The sequence below is a fragment of the Halyomorpha halys genome, unplaced genomic scaffold (assembly GCF_000696795.3).
Source record: "Halyomorpha halys isolate HHAL.00 unplaced genomic scaffold, Hhal_1.1 Scaffold719.1, whole genome shotgun sequence".
Taxonomy (NCBI): Eukaryota; Metazoa; Arthropoda; class Insecta; order Hemiptera; family Pentatomidae; genus Halyomorpha; species Halyomorpha halys.
Window position 1 is genome coordinate 126,995 of NW_027114303.1, and position 17,838 is coordinate 144,832.

At 26.8% G+C, this 17,838-nt stretch overlaps 1 long non-coding RNA gene across 1 annotated transcript; it reads left to right on the forward strand.

The window, feature by feature from the left end:
• The first annotated feature begins 297 nt into the window (after positions 1-297).
• LOC106685633 (uncharacterized) lies at positions 298-11,653 on the forward strand. The gene is made up of 4 exons (XR_001343874.3): positions 298-533; positions 3,528-3,687; positions 5,306-5,589; positions 9,867-11,653. It is a non-coding gene; the product is annotated as an uncharacterized lncRNA (long non-coding RNA).
• Positions 11,654-17,838: the final 6,185 nt, after the last annotated feature.

Sequence of the window (17,838 nt, forward strand, 5' to 3'; positions counted from 1 at the left end):
TATATATATATATATAAGTTAGCTGTATAGCAATAAGAACCACTACTAATAGGATTAGCTATTAAGTTTAATAAACCATATGTTTTAGATACCATATGTTTTATTAAACTAAAAATACAATCATATGGTATTTAAAACATATGGTATCTAAAACATATGGTTTATTAAACTTAATAGCTAATCCTATTAGTAGTGGTTCTTATTGCTATACAGCTAACTTATATATAAATATATATATATATATATAGCATAGACTAATTTCATAATATATATTGTTTGTTTTATTTCCAGTTTGAAGAGGATCCTATGCGTTAAGTGGGGTTTCAAGATGTGAAGGTGTTTTAATCACACACAATATGTACATTTGATGAGCAAATAAGAAGATGAACTAGCAAAATAAAGAAAAAAAATTTAAATGTGATAATAAAAAGTTTAATTTATTTTTCATCCAAAAAGTAAATGCTATGTTACCGTTAATCTGAGCTGTTGGCCAAACATTCAATTGAAACCCATTTTCAAACCTCAAAAACTCTGTAAGTATAATAACAAATTTAGATTGAAAAAAAAATTATTAAGTAATGCAAAAAATTGATGTACATATACATGTTAAATCATGAATCATTTTTTACTCAAAAATGTCAAAAGTGAAATTGCATCTACAAAGTTTATCATCGAAATATCAGAAACAAAATTTTTTTACTTTCAATTTCGATATATGGAACATATAGTAAGAGGAAGTATTGTTATTGTGCAATATTTTGAATTCCATTTTCGACGAAAATACACGTTTCGCCCCAGTTTGTAGATTTTCATCAGAGCTAAAGTGATACAACAAATATTTTAACGTAATAGAATAAAATAAAAAAGGTAAACTAAGGTAGGGCTAACATTTTTATATTATTTTGTTTTCACTTATATTTATAAAAAGTATTTTATCCTATTATGTCAAAATATTTTTAGTTATTTTTTGTATCTTTTTAGGCCTGATGAAGCTGTTAACTATTGAATTAATACGGTCAATTATTTATATATATAATATTCTTTCTAATATTCTTCCAAAAAAAATAAAATGTTAACAGAAATAAATTAAAATAAACCTAATTTTAAATATGAAAGGAATATGGTCCGGGTGCGGTCAAAAAAAACTCAAATAGTAGAATTATACTAGTTTAATGAGCCAACGTTTCGCCCCACGTTGCAGGGCTTCGTCAGGGCTAAAAAAGATACAAACACAGGGTTACATAAGGAAAACAAAAACATAAGTGTAAAATAACAGGGGTATAAAATGTAAAAAAGTAAGATTTATTTGAAAAATTTATTTTCTTTAATATTTCTTTTCTTATCTATTTGTTACTATTACCCTTTACATTTACTATTTACTACCTTTAATTTTTCTTATCATATCTTACTTTTTTACATTTTATACCCCTGTTATTTTACACTTATGTTTTTTTTCCCTTATGTAACCCTGTGTTTGTATCTTTTTTAGCCCTGACGAAGCCCTGCAACGTGGGGCGAAACGTTGGCTCATTAAAATAGTATAATTCTACTATTTGAGTTTTTTTTTACCGCATCCGGACCATATTCCTTTCATCTTTACACACGGTCAATCAATAATCTTCCAAAACCTAATTTTACTATAATGAATGCCATATTTGACTAGAACTCTCCAATAAACATAATAGTAATGTTAAGTTTAATGTTATAATGTAATGTATAATGTTACACATTTTCCTCCCTCTCACACGTTTCCCTCCTCTAAATATTTTCTACTTTTTACTTTTTATTTTTTACCCACTTGAAACGTTTCCTCTTAAAAACACTTAGTCATTCTTGTACAATTTTTTCAATTCGGAGTTTGGGCCTTCTCGGCGCAGAAACCACTTGCCGGTAAGATTTCAAGCTAACAGGTTCGTTTTATGTTTTATTCTCCTTTTATTTCCCCTATCTTTATTTTACATCACCCTTTCTTTTCTTAATTTTCCTTACCCACGGTATTAGTTATGTTCACCATATATTATTGTTGTTGTTTTCAAAATAAATATTTTTCTTTTTCTATTCATCTCTTTTGTTAAACTTTACTTATATTTTGCCTCTTAATCTATTATTATGGTTCATGTATTTTCATTCTCTCAATTTTATTTTTCTTTCCATAATTTTAATTTTTAAATTATTAATAAACTAATACATCCATATTTCTTTGCATTATATAACTTCATTTTTATTTTATTTCCTTAATTATGTTATTTTACCTACTTATACAATTACCTATGTATACATTTTATTTCCCCCTTCTCTCATCAATTTATTTTATTAATTCCATTCTGTAAAATAATTTACTTTATGTTATTCTGTTTATATTTTATTTTCTATATTCATTGGTTGTTATCTTGTTCTGTTCTTAGCCCTGATGAAGGCTAGAAATTCTAGCCGAAACGTTGGCAATATTAAATAAGTTACTTCAACTTATTTGTGTTTTAATTTGATCGCACCCTCCAATCATTTTCTCCAAGTAAAAATCATCCAGGGTCAACTATCTCTCATGATTAACAGTAATGTTTTTTTTTTATTAAATTAAATAACGTATCCAATTTGTGATAAAGAATTAAATTTAATTAGCTAGCATCGTATATTTAGCGAAGTTGGTATCTTCTCGTCTTCTTTCAGATTCTCCGACCCTTAGCGTGGACAGTTTTAGAAATAATGGCAGCTATAAAAGGTCTAGACAATTTATAGGACGAGCAGACCAAGTTCTAAAGCAAAGGAAACAAACTGACCTATAAAATCTTACACTATATACTTCCCAGGTTATAAAGTTTAATAATTATTTTTAGAGGATTATTAATTGATTCAGAATGAAATGGAATGTCTTAAGCTCTATGAAACATTCAAAGCACATAAATAAGATGTGCAAATTTGTATATTTATATTCTCTTTTTATTAAGTTAAAGCTAGATAAATACAGTATTGCATTTTAAATTCCAACAGAAAAGAAAAAAAATCCAGAATCCTATCTGGCCCCACCTCGAATCCTCTAACGAATGAAAGGGAGTCAAAATTTCAACGGAGTCACAAATGAAGTGTCAGGAAGCTCCAAACCTCAAACAGGTTCACTAACTCGTTTTGGCATCTTAAAAAAATCTGAAAAAAAGTTCCCCTTAATTTTAAGCTAATTTTTGTGTTTCCACTTACTCCGTTCCTTTACAATACGTCTACATAAGAATTTAAACACTGGGTACAATTCATCACAATTGTGACAAAACATATGATGCGTTGGTAATTATTTGCTTTCACTCCTCCAAAAAAGGCTGGAACAATTACTTCTTGACCAGACTGTACAGACCTTTAGAAATGAATTACCTACCCACTCACATGGAATTTTTACCTCTACTATTTTGTTATGTTTGAAAACAATACGATATCTATATTCGTATTAATATATAAATATGCAATGTTGCACAATAATGCAATTTTTCAAACCAAATCTTACCAAAAAGAACCACTGTTATAACTAAAGATCCTTTCAGTGTTTTAAGAAAGCCTCACGTAATTCAAGAGGGAAATGGACAATAAGGATGTATTACTAAAGGAGCAAGAAAAGGAATTTAGAGGAAACAGTCTAATTGAATCCAACCAATAAACGCAGGAGAATCTTCGGATTAATACAAGAGCCGGGAAGAAAAAAAAGTAAGTTCACCCCAATTTTTTATTACTTTAATGAAAACTATGTATAAACACTAGTCAAGACTGATGGGTCTAACAAGTATACGTAGGGGGAATAAAAATTGGCGGCTGTTTCAAAACCTTAAAAAACATTAATTTTTCATTCGGAGCTCTATATCTTAAAAACTACCAACAACACTAGAAAATCTAAGAGAACATTATTTAAAGGAGTATAAATTATCTGAAATATGAGCCCTAATAGTGCTATTTAGGTCTAATAGTTCTCGAGATATAGGTTTCTAAAAAGCAACATTTCATAAAAATGTACTGAAATATCAGTAGTTAATTAATTTATTTTGAGAAATCTATATCTCAGGAACAATGTGACGTATAGATGTCTATTAGCACTCAAATTAAAGCTAGTTTAACGTACTATAAAGTAGTTTATGATCTTTACCTTTGTATGAATAGCAGTTTTCATGATATTTACTAAAATAAATTGATTTATAGTTGTTCGGACAATATGTTTGAGTTTTGAAAAACTTTATTTCAAAAACCATAAGACGTACAGATGTCTGTCAGAACTCAAATCAAAGCTAGTTAAATTTACTATAAAATAGTTTATGATGAATATCTTTGTAGGAGTAGTAGTTTTTATGATATTTGACAAAATAAATTCACAAACTATTCTAGTTGTTCGCATAAAAAGTTGGATTTTTGAAAAAATATATCTCTAGATCCATAACATGCACATATGTCTACCAGCACTCAAAATAAAGGAAATTTAAATTACTATGAAGTAGTTTATGGACACTTATCTTCGTAGGGATAGTAATTTTTATGATATTCGCATATGAATATAAATTTGGCAAATGAAGCTACTCACTTCTACGTATAGCCCATTAAACTAGCTTTAATTTGAGTGCTAACAGACATCTGTACGTCAAATGGTTTTTTAGATATAGATTTTTCAAAATAAATTCACTGACTACTGATCTTTCAGTACGTTCTTCACATTTTTGTGAAATATTGCTTTTTAAAAAACTATATCTCCAGAACTATTGAACATAAATAGCTCTATTAGGGCTTACATTTTAGAAAATTTACTCTACTTTAAATGATGCTCTCTTAGATTTTTTATTGTTGTTGGCAGTTCTAAAGATATAGAATAAAAAATTAATTATTTTTAATGTCTTGAAACAGCCACCATGTTTTATTCCCCCTGCCTGTACTTGGCAGACTCATCAATTTTGACTAGTAATTATACATAGTTTAATAAAAATTTGGATAGTAAAAGAACAATAAGTGCTAAAAGTGTAAAAGGAATCTACATAGAACTCTGGATGGTAAGGATCACCTGACAAGGTGAACTAAAGCTGTTTCGAAGTTCAGAAATTATTTTTTCTAAGTTTGAACCATTCATTCAAATAATGAACTAATGTCAAATATTGTTGAAGTCATTTAGTTTATTGCAGCCTTTTTTTCTTTGTTTACGTTATTATTTAAGAGAAATAAAAATTTTGTGCTTGAAAAATTAAAGTATCACTTTCTGGGAAAAAAACTTATAATAATTATAATTTTTGTATGTTGTATTATTATTTTATTAATAATATTCATTCAATAACCAATTCAATTATTGCAGGAAGTGAATTGAGAGTTACCAGGAGTTCCTTCACTCATTATATTCAGGAACTCTTCATCAAGTAATTACATTAAAATATAATGGCTTGACAGATTTTTCGAATTATGCCATCAATCAAAAAATTAAGAAACTTTTACAGAGAGGTTATGAGGACTACTTGAGGAAAAAGGGTGCCGAAAATTACTCAAGAAACTTTTTGATTAAGTTGATTAAAAAAAAAGTTACTTAGCCATTCTTCACAATGTGATGACTGCCAACTGTAATTAAAGATTAGATTGAAATAGGTAATGCCCTTTAATTATAATTTATATATTGTTGCATGCTATTCATTGTGGATATCTATTTCCTATCTGGCTCTTTACGAGAAGCAATTTCATAAAATCCTTTATTACGACTGTTTAATATATTTGTAATTCTATGTATTAAATATAAACACATGTTGATTATACTAAACGCTAAAGTGAAATAATGTCTAAATGTATCTTAAATCGATTCTATTATTGACATTACTACAACTTTATTTTATTTTTTCTCTTCGTCTTTTTCTTAAATTAACTTTTTTTTCCATTAGAAGTCAATTATTTAATTTGTGAAATCCATAGATGTCATTGTTTTTGTGATTAATTTTTCATTTTCTCCCTTCGTAAGAATTGTTATTTCTATCTATTTATTTTATCTTAACTTTTTCTTTCTTTCTTAGAACATTGCAAATAGTTAGGGGTGTCTTTTGTACGAGACTATACCCCCTATAATCAATTGATAAAAAAGAAGGAAAGAAATATAACTGTGCCCACCAGGCCAATCTGGTATTAAATAAAAATAATAATAAAAAATAATTTTTAGTAGGTTTTGGACAATAATTTTGTATCTACAATGTTGCAGGAGAATGTTGGGATTATGGTGTTAGACAGACAGATACAATAAATAGCTTTCTTTATAGGAAAACAAAGAAACATTTTGCACAAATTTTATCTGCTTTCAAAACTGTCGCTTGTCACATACTTGCCCCAAGCCAATTTCAATTGTTCATCATACCTTATAGTAGTTTATATATTTATTGTTGCTTTCATTGACTGTGCTATTACAAGTATAGAGTTTTATAGTTCAATTTGGCACATAATAAGTTTATACGAATATGTAAATAAATACAAAACTAAACATAGTAAATGGCATCCCTTGGAGCCATTATTTTTAAATATTAATTTTTAAAAAATTACAAATTAAAGTTATTGGTACAAGAATTTTTTATATTTATTAAATAAAGACAGCATTCAGGCTGATATAAGAAGCTATAACTCTCACAATTTCAAAAAAAAGAAAAAAGTAAAGAGTTATAACTCAAAATGGAAGAAATATAGCCTATATTTTCTTGCTGAATGTGTCATTTTGTCAAAATTAGACAAATGTATATATAGTAACAATATTAAATGGTAAAACTGATCAGGCCCCATAAATTAGTCTGTGGATACAGATATAATTCAATACAAGGATTTAATCATTAACATAACCAAATGTGAAAAAATTTTAAAATAAAAGTTGGTAAATATATAAAGATATATTTGAAACATCTGGTACTAAATATTTCAACTGCAAGGTATACCAAGACACCACATTGTAAAATATAATTTGAAATATTTACAGCAGTATTTAAAAAAAACTTTTCTAATAAAATTTAAAAATTATCAAGAGCGGCATGTACCCTGTACAGTTTTGTATTCGTGTATGGACTAATATAAACCTATTCTATTTCAAATCAAACTATAAACCTCTATAATGGCAGATTCAGTGAAATCAATTTTAAATATATAAACTAGGAACAAGTATGATAAACAATTGAAATTGGCTAAGGGCAAGAATGTGACAAGACACAGTTTTGAAAGCAATTAAAATTTGTACAAAGTTCGTTCTTTCTCTATGAAGCTATATTTGTATTTATTTGTCTAGCATTATAATTCTAAGATTTTCTTCTCAAACATTAAAGATATGACCTATATCAAACATTAAATAAGAACTGTAGAATTTTTATAAACTGTTCTGTTGAACCAATTTCATCTTGTGACTTGTCATATTCTTGCCCAAAATGAAATAATTATCCAGTTTATGGTAATTAACTGAATAAGGCTTCCATAAATAAAAGAGAATATTTTTTAAATGGAATTGATTTCTATATATTTTTTATTGTTGTAGTTGAAGTTTTGTTTCACATACATTTGAATCAAAAGTTTCTAATAAATTATAATCATTGCTGAAACTTTATCTTATGTTACCATTTCTCTGAAATTTTATACTTGTATACTGTAGATGAAGATGGGTCATTGCCTAAAATATTATACATTTTTTTATTGATAACTCCTTACCAAAATTTGTATCTTGTGAAGCAATATGTTTTTGTATATTATAAGATACACGCTGTTAAGATACTTTTCCATCATCCAAATGTAATCTATTGCTAGTTTTTTTTTTTTTATCTCAATGGAAATAGTGTTGTGTTGCCAAGATAAATAATCTGAACTAACTTTTCAAACTTAACAAAGAGAGCAACATATAAAAACTAAAATCACTGACCTATGAGTTCATATTTACAGACGTACAAGTAGTTTCTGTTAATCTGTCATTAGACTTTAAATATGATTTTGGAACGCTTCCCTAGAGTCTGCAATGACTGCAACATTATAAAATATCTCATTGGAACGGAAAGCTAGCTAATTGATTATTCTTTATCGGTGATAATAAAAATGTTGATATTAAGAGAAAATAATCTTAGAGGGGATGTTGTACAAGAACTGGAGAAAAAACTCGAAATTACAGCAGATCATAGTGTATCCCTTTGCAGGTATATGTTATTTAACTATTCTTCAATGGTTTTGGGTATCCTATTATGTATTTAATTTTAAAGAATCAAGCAATCAACCTCCTTAAGAAATGCTTGCAAGCTTTGTTATTAACTGAAGTGTGATCATCTAAATCTTCAAAGTTATTGTTTTCCTCCAATTTGACCCTATTCTTTATTGTTTATATTAAGATATTATAAAGAATAACATCTCAGCTTATTGAAGTTAGTTTTTGATAACAAAAATACAACAAATAAATCAATTCATTTTTAATTTTCTTTAAATTATAACATTCATATTACAAGTGGTGGTATGCCTAATATTAAATAGGTATTTGAAAGGATGCAGAGTTCATTAGCTTACACTAACGTTTATTCAAGGATCTGTACAAATTTACTCAATTATTTATGCGACAAAAAATGACCAAATTGTACCTAGATCAAAGTTGAATTAAATAAAAACAAATTATACTAATGATTGGACAGAGATTATATATATTAGAATTTTAATAATAGTTACATGCCTCTATATATCTCACAAGGATTTATTTATTATATATACTTAATAATAAATTCATTTCATTGATTAATTGTTTATTGTTGCATTATTATTAAGTTTGTGTTTACTGTTCTGGCATGGATTTTGTTTCCTTGACACAATTAATATTATGGATTATTGTCCACAAATTTACAAGTTTTCATGATTATCATTTGTCAAAAAATTGTTTATTTCAACATAATTATCGCAATATTTTATATTGACAACATCGATATTCGCATAGTATAAGCTAAAATGGTACGCTAATTTCCCATGTTATAATATATAAGAGGCTGTAACTTATTTCTACGGAAGATAAGGAGATAGTTTCGAAAATGATCGATTACATTATGGATTGGCTGTTGTAAATTGTTATCAGTAATAGGGTGTGCTATGTAAGTTGTAATTGGCCTACTGATTTCTATGCAAGATATTATGTAGTAATACACTATAATCTAACATTTTATATAGTGCTATATCTCAGGAATAATAAATAAAAAAAAATTTACTAAGTTATATATATATGGTATTCTACTCATTTTTTTTTTTTTTTATTGGATCTGAGTATATTAATAAAAGCTCTTTTTGATGTAAGATATTTTGTAATCAATAAATTTATAAATATAAAAGTAAATAAATTTGTTAAGGTAACTAATTTCATTCTTAAACTAATATTCTCACACTTCTTCAATTTTGAAGAAGTCATGTATAGTTAGCTCAGAACATGAGTTGTCGTAATAAAAGAAGCATTTAAAATTTTTTTGAAATTTTTAAGCATTTAAAATTTTGTTTTGTTGGTTTTCTTTTATTACACCTGATTTGCTTCCGAAAAAATAATCATTAATTGATACCATCAAAAGACATGTAAACATAATTTTTTCAATTAATTTTAATAATTTCAATAATAAATGGCACTGTAGACTCCCTTAATTATAAAAAGAGGAAATATATTTCCTACTATAAATACTATCAAATCGATTTTTTACCAATTAAAATTGATTTTTTTAAAGATTCAGAAAAAATTATTTTATATTTTAAGAACTGCATATTACATTTAATTTTAGTTTTATAAAACTGCATATTACATTAGTTTTTATGAAACTGCATATTACATTTAATTTAACTTTTCGTTTCTTTATTTTTTTTATTGAAGCTTGTTTTTCATTTATAAAATTCTTATCTTATCATTTTAGGATGACCAGTGATGAACCTAAAGACTCGTTTTCCAACAGCTGCAGGGCAGTGTACAAAGAGAAGAACATTTACCGTAGAATGGTCACTCTGGATTAGGATGCTAAACTAAAACATGCGTTCCTGTTGCCTTCATTGTGTTCAACTGCATTAGTATCTATTTGGGGGATGTTCAGATAATAGATGGCGAAGGAAGCTATACCTATGTCACCTTGTGTTTTATGATATGATTATGGTTTTATTTTATTTTTTCTATTTTTATTTTATATATTCTGCTAATATAACTCTACTGTTGTTCATTTTTATCTTTTCAAATTCATTATATTTTAAGATGGTTTATGATTTCATTTTTATTTTGTATTATATTGTAAGGCTCTAAAGCCTAATTTTGACGCCTGTAATATTATTCTAATAATCAATTCCAGAAAAAAATAAATAATATTATTATTATTATGACCATAACTTCTTCTCCCAAACTGTAAGAAACTGCAAAGTTTGTTGAAAACGTCTAAAATCATGTAGTCTGGTCTCTGCAGAATCTTTTGTACTTAATAAAAAATGTTTTATATAAATAAAGTAATATCATGTAACTATTGTAAAGAATTGTATATAAACCTTAATAATTTATCTCATAGCTTTATGGAAGAATTTAGAATTTAGATTAGATAGAATTTATGATTACTAGAATTTTTGTGTGGATAACAAGTTTTGTTAAATAGATTTATTTATTTATTTTTAGTTTATCTGTATACCTATACAGGCATGTGCATTCACTTGTATAAATATATATTATTCAGAAATCAAGTTTTAATTTTACATAAGCCAAGAATGAATAAATATTGTTCAGGATGCCGAGGCCCACCCTGGGCTGTAGAGCTATGGAGAAGAAGGACCTTTCTTGTTTCTTTATAGTGTTAATTAAAATATTAGTTATTCCAAGCACACTATTATCAGAAATTCACATAAAATTTTAATTTTGGTAATTATTATAAAGTTGTTTTCCATTTAAATACCAAGTATTTCGAGTAAAACATGTATTCTAATAAAATTGTTGGAAAAAATCTAGTTTTTAGTTAATTTACAAATAATTGTAGTACCTGCTTAAAATATAATATAAATATCTAATAGGATGCAAATATATAATAAGGAATAAATATCTAATGATTTTTTTTATAATGTTATTTAAAACATTATTTTCAGCACAGTATTATCAGAAATGCATATAAGGTCACTGCTTAAGACAAGCTTAATAACTACCTTTAGTATTTCAATAATGGCTGATAAAAGAAACAGTTATATTATAGGACCTCCACAAGGCTAATATGATAAATTGGAATATGATAATATGATTTATTGTAATCTTATAATGATTCACTGCATTCCCATGGGCGTCCTGTATATTATTAATATACAGGAAATAAAAACAAGTATGGATAATGTAGTAAAGGGGAAGTAGGAATCATACCAATGAAATAAAATTAGTTTTTATGAATTCAATTTTTATGATTATGATACATTGATTGTTGTAGAATGAATTGTTAAAATGAAACAGAGGCTGTCAATTAATTAGATATAAAATGTGCATTATATGTTACAGACTAATGAATGATTTGTGTTTTTATCAGATTTCAAAACACTACGGATTCAACACAACTTTTATCATTTAAATTCAGTGATATTTGTACTCATAAAGGTTTAATACATCCATTTAGTAAACTATCGGGAGATGAAAAATATTAACATTTCTTAACATAAGCAAACCTTGCTAATTTTATAGTAATAGTAATAAAATATTAATTGTTCCCAGCACTATATTATCAGAAATTCACTTAAGCTTTTAATTTTGCAATTAATTGTGACATTTTTTATAAATACCAAGTATTATTAAATGAAAGTAATAAAGATTATGTTTGGTATTTTTTCCCATCATTAAAGCAAACTTCAAACTGAAGACGATGTTTGTTAAGTCATTTTTTTTTCTTAGTGAATAGTCCTTTTATTTTTCCACATAAATATTGGATGATGTCTAGTTCATTATTTGTACTTTGTCATGCACTAGTAATGTGTATGAAGCAGAGATGTATAATCTTCAATTAGTGAAAAGAAAACAGTGGAGCATAACTAGTAATATCAATGAGGGTGTTAGGCAATAAGTAACAATGTAATAATCATATTTTATGGTAACCATTTATCTGGATCATTTCAATAACATCATTTATCAATAAATTGTAAATAAATACTTATTTACTTTATGTAGTTTATTTACTATCATATTACACAATATCACCCCTTATTGTATTATATTATTAATGGTAATGATATTTTATAAAAATAAAGACATTTAATTGGTAATGAGTAAACACACAAAAGGCCACTGGAAAATAATCCAATTATAATTATAGTTTTCAGGACTCAATATTAATTAATTAATTAACTTATTTTGGATAATTGCCTTCAGCGATTATCCTGGCATCCTGACTAAATTTTAAGACATACATAGCAATATTATAAGGTTTTTGAGAGATATATCCTCAGAAAAATATGACAAAAGTATAACTATCGTAATGAATATAAATTGTCTTATATCCTTCACTACAATGTAACACACACTCATAGTAAAAAGGAATTATTTTATCTGAATTAAAGTGAAACAATAACATAATAAATTAAATTGTTATATCATTGTTATTTATCCATTTCATAACTTCCTAAATTCATCCTACATAACAATCTCATAGAAAGAAGAAATTATTTGGCATAATCTAAATCAAATAATAATAAGCATAAAATTACAATATTATCAAATTTCTTTTGCAATTCCCTATTTCAAATTTTAATCATATTTTTATTTGCTAAATATGTTCATCTTTATTTATGTATTTCTGCATTTATAACAAGTTCTTATATAGCTTATATATGTCCCCATAAAAGATGTTAAAAACCTAGCTCTCTTTATCTATGTAAATGGTAATTTATCAAAACAAAACTAATCGACCATTATTATTATAAGTCAGTACAATTTATTACTTAATTCAAATATTATTAAAAGTTCAGAAAAGATCTTAAATAAGAATGCAATATACACTTAAAGAAAGAGTGGAGTTAATTTAACATAGTCAAAGACAGACAATAATATATTTTTAAAACAATATTTTATGGATAATTAAATTATTCATAAATAGTAAATAATAACTGGTTAAGAACAAGCTTAGATAGATATGGTTGTAAAAATATATACCCTTTTTAATTCCGATCAATATAACAAAAAAAAAGACGGTAATATGAGTATTCAGAATTTGAACGAGTTTAAATAATAGTTCAACTATTTGTCAAAAGATAGCAGCACAAATCAAGAAATGTAAAAAATAATAGTTACGACTAACACCGCTAGATGCCAACACCATCCAAACATTCGTTTCCGTAGTCAAAATAAAGCTGAAAAATATTTATAATTATAGTTCAACTAACTACCAAAAGATAGCAGCACCAATCAAGGAAAGTAGAAAATGGTAGTTCTGATAGCCGCCGCAAGAGGCCAGCACCATCCAGGCAACTCTTCTCTACGTCTCTCAGGAAAATTTTTGATTTGTATTAGGATATTAGGAAGTCACAGGAGCTCACTCGAAAGGATCGATACCTAGCGCTAATCGAACTTTTGAGCTCCTGTGACTTCCTAATGTCCTAATACAAATCGAAAATTTTCCTGAGAGACGTAGAGAAGGGTTGCTTGGATGGTGCTGGCCTCTTGCGGCGGCTATCAGAACTACCATTTTCTACTTTCCTTGATTGGTGCTGCTATCTTTTGGTAGTTAGTTGAACTATAATTACAAATATTTTTCAGCTTTATTTTGACTACGGAAACGAATGTTTGGATGGTGTTGGCATCTAGCGGTGTTAGTCGTAACTATTATTTTTTACATTTCTTGATTTGTGCTGCTATCTTTTGACAAATAGTTGAACTATTATTTTAAATTCTAATTGTCATACTATTGTATTTTTTTTTGTTTTATGGATCGGAATTAAAGAGAATATATCATTTTTCTATCATATTTATTTAAGCGTGTTCTTAATCAGTTATTATTTACTACTTATGAATAATTCTACATTCCTTCCTGTTCTTATTAACTTAATAAACCAAAAAAATAACAATAAAATATCGTTTTAAAAATATACTAGCTATCATCTGTCTTTGACCATGTTAAATTAATTCTACTTTTTCTGTGAGGGTTACATACTTATTTAAGATCTTTAAATAACGTTTTAATTTAATCCTGACCTAAGTAATAAATTGTAAATTAGTTTTGTTTTGATAAATTAACCATTTATATTGACAAAGCAAGTTAGGCTTTTAACATGTTTTATGATTAATTAAAAACTTATATTAAACATATTAAAAATTTTATATTAAAAATTTATATAAGAAAGAATGTTAAATTGTACAAGAACTTGTAAATGCAGATATAAAATTGAGTGATTTAGCTTTTGAAATTTGATTTAATTGTGAATAAGAGAGTTCAGAAAATAATTCAATAATAAAATATTGTCATTTAAGGCATAATTGTAATAATTCCTTTATGATCTTATTAATTTAACCAACTATGAAATAGTGAAATAACGACAAAGTAATGTTTTTAAAATAAAATAATTATTTGACTTTGATTATGTTAAATTAATTCCATTTTTCCGTGAGTGAATATTGCATTGTTATAAAAGATCTTTCACAAACTCCAAATAATATAAGAATTTAATCCTGATTATAAATTGTGGATTAGATTTACACAGATTACAAGAGTAAGGCTTTTAGCCTTATAAGAACTTGTTATAAATGTAGAAATCAACAAAGACGAGCAGTTTAGAGAGTGAAAATGTGACAACTGTTAATAGGGAGTCATTAACCCATAATGGGGTTTGTCACAATAATTTGATTAGTTTTTATATCAAATCATACATTCTATATAAAGCAATTATTACTATAGTTATGTGTGTATTAATATGGAAATGAATAATTGAACCTAAAAATTTAAATAAAAATACCAGTTAGTTTAGTCCTTGTACTGTAGTAGCTATTGATACAGCATGTTAATCAGTCCACAACACAATATTTAAAAGGATAAGGGAGAATTAATTAGACGGAACCAGATAGTATATTGTTTACTTTTTCAACTCACAGAATAGACTATATACCAAATTCTAATAGATTTTTTTTAAATATTCAGAGTTATTTAATGTTACAGAAATTATTATTCATTTTCAAAAACCTGTCATCATTATCTACATTATTTCAATTAGAAATATTCCGTATTTAAATCAAATACTGAACAATTAACAAAAGTATCTAAACCTTACCTTTTTTCTTTTTACCTTTTGAAAGATATTTTTTCATTACATATTTATTCCTTATTATATATTTATATTCTATTAGATATTTATATTATATTTAAAGCAGGTACTACAATTATTTGTAAATTAACTAAAAACTAGATTTTTTCCAACAATTTTATTAGAATACATGTTTTACTCGAAATACTTGGTATTTAAATGGAAAACAACTTTATAATAATTACCAAAATTAAAATTTTATGTGAATTTCTGATAATAGTGTGCTTGGAATAACTAATATTTTAATTAACACTATAAAGAAACAAGGAAGGTTCTTCTTCTCCATAGCTCTACAGCCCAGGGTGGGCCTTGGCATCCTGAACAATATTTCTTCACATGACTATCCCTAGCCATCTTCTTCCAGTTCGTTACTCTCAGCATCAGGTTACTAAATAGATGTAGTAAGCCCTTTTATGTACAAATATTACTGGACATAAATGATTAAAGTTGTACTAAATCCATAATGTATTAAAAATTGATTAAAAAAATAAGATTTGAGCAAATTTGTTGCACAAGTCATTTGTCTATAAAATATACTACACATTTTATGTATAATTAATTGATAATCTCATAATTTTTTTTCTGTATTAACATGTTTCAATATTTATTAAGAACTTTTCTTAAGCACTTACCTAGCATTGTTAAAAAGCTTTTAAGAATATTTCTTTATTTAAGAATATTCCAAGAATTCTATCATTTATTTTGATTCTTACGATCACAAAAATCTCATAAAACCAGAGATTAATTTAAGTATTCCACACAAGTATTGGCTATTTGACAAAAACACAACATCCGGAATGTTTCTATCAAGAACTTCACTTGTCATTGATGCTTCATGCAACTGCTCCTGGAAAATTAGTGAAAGAAAGATTCCTATGAGGTTATCTCAATTCTGCTACATTTCGTAAACAGCATCCCACACACAGAGTTGAAGCCATGATCTGTTTTTAAAGAGTGGAGGTTGCCCTGGACAAGATGTGATTGATCCCTGTACTAAACATTTTTCAACATCTTTCTTTAATAAATAATTGTTTAACTATGTGTAGTAAGTTATTACTTCAACCTGACAACAGCATCTGGTATATAACAATAAACTTATACTATCGATTAGTGGGTTTTTAATTAATTTTGCGAAAACCCCAATATATTTTTCTTCTATAGAGGCATAGGATACATAATGTGGTACCTCATTTAGTTATGATAATATTACTAATGCCAATAGAGTACTTAGGGAAAAAAAAATTAAATACTTACAGAATGAAAATAAACAAATTTTTTTTCCATAATTGTGATTTTTCTTACTAATGGATTTTTTTTACCAGTAACTCTTAAATTTCATTTGAGAAAAACAAGCTCACTTATTTTACTTACCTTACATACACTACAGTTTTGAAGCTATCATAAAAGCCACATTTTGTATAATGAAAATAAATCATATTTCATATTTATTTAGCTTATGAAATAAATTAATGGTACTTTTAAACTTTTATTCAATGAAATTAGCTTACCTATCTCTACCTCTTTGACAATGAACAGTCATATAGAAAGCCTTCTTTAAACTCTAACAGGGCTCTGTTTCATAATGAAAAATAATAGTGTAACTTCATAAATACAAGTATAGAAACTAAGTGATAATAACAGTAATCATTTTTGTTTTTTTCATAATGAGGATCTCTTTAATAATGTTTCTGGGGTAAGAAGTACATATGTACAATTCAGAGTAATAGTATCAAGTAAAATATACTAGACTAATAGTTTGTACTTTACTTTATTATGAAACAATGTCTAGATTGGAAGTGATAACTCATTTAGAAATTCTCTAGTAAATTTATCCTTCGTCAGTCAGATTCAATACAAAACTTTATTTTCAAATACTTCTCCTAATGTAGGTGGCCTTGTAAAGAACAGTAGGAAGTATAATCAGTTTATACTTTAACTTTGATGTTTCTAGATAGAAGGCACGATTTTACAACTGCAATTTAACAGGTTTTACTCATCTTTATTTCCCGCTAATAATTTTTAAATTATTTTAAGCTACAGATACTTAATTTTTTAAATTTATTCTAACCTATCCCCATTCTAATGGTAGTAATATGGTTAGTAGATTGGCAATACATTTAGAATTTCTAAAAGTGCTAGAGCTATTAAAACAATAAGCAAAATAGTGCTTCAATTTGGTTGGAGACTGATAGGAGAGGAAAAAGTTGATGATGGTTGATTTAAAGACCCAATCCATTCTCTTGAGAGGAATAACAAGTCAGCTATCTATATACTTCCATGTCCTGGAGAATGCTGAGAAAACTACCATGTAGAGTATGATTTCCCTCCACTACTCATATTATAACTGTAGTTTTATAATAATACTGTACTACAAAAATTATGTGTAGGAAACTGCCATGGTCCAGCCCACATTGTACAAGTTACTAGAAGACAATACACCTCTAGAAAACCACAGAAGCAAGGTTAAGAAGAAACCTCAAGCCAATTTCAAACATTGCACAGTTCCTTGTAAAAATATAGTAGTAACATACATGTTGTGCAGTGGTGAATTTCTATTACAATGGCTGGATGCTGTTTAAAGCAAAACAAGTTGAA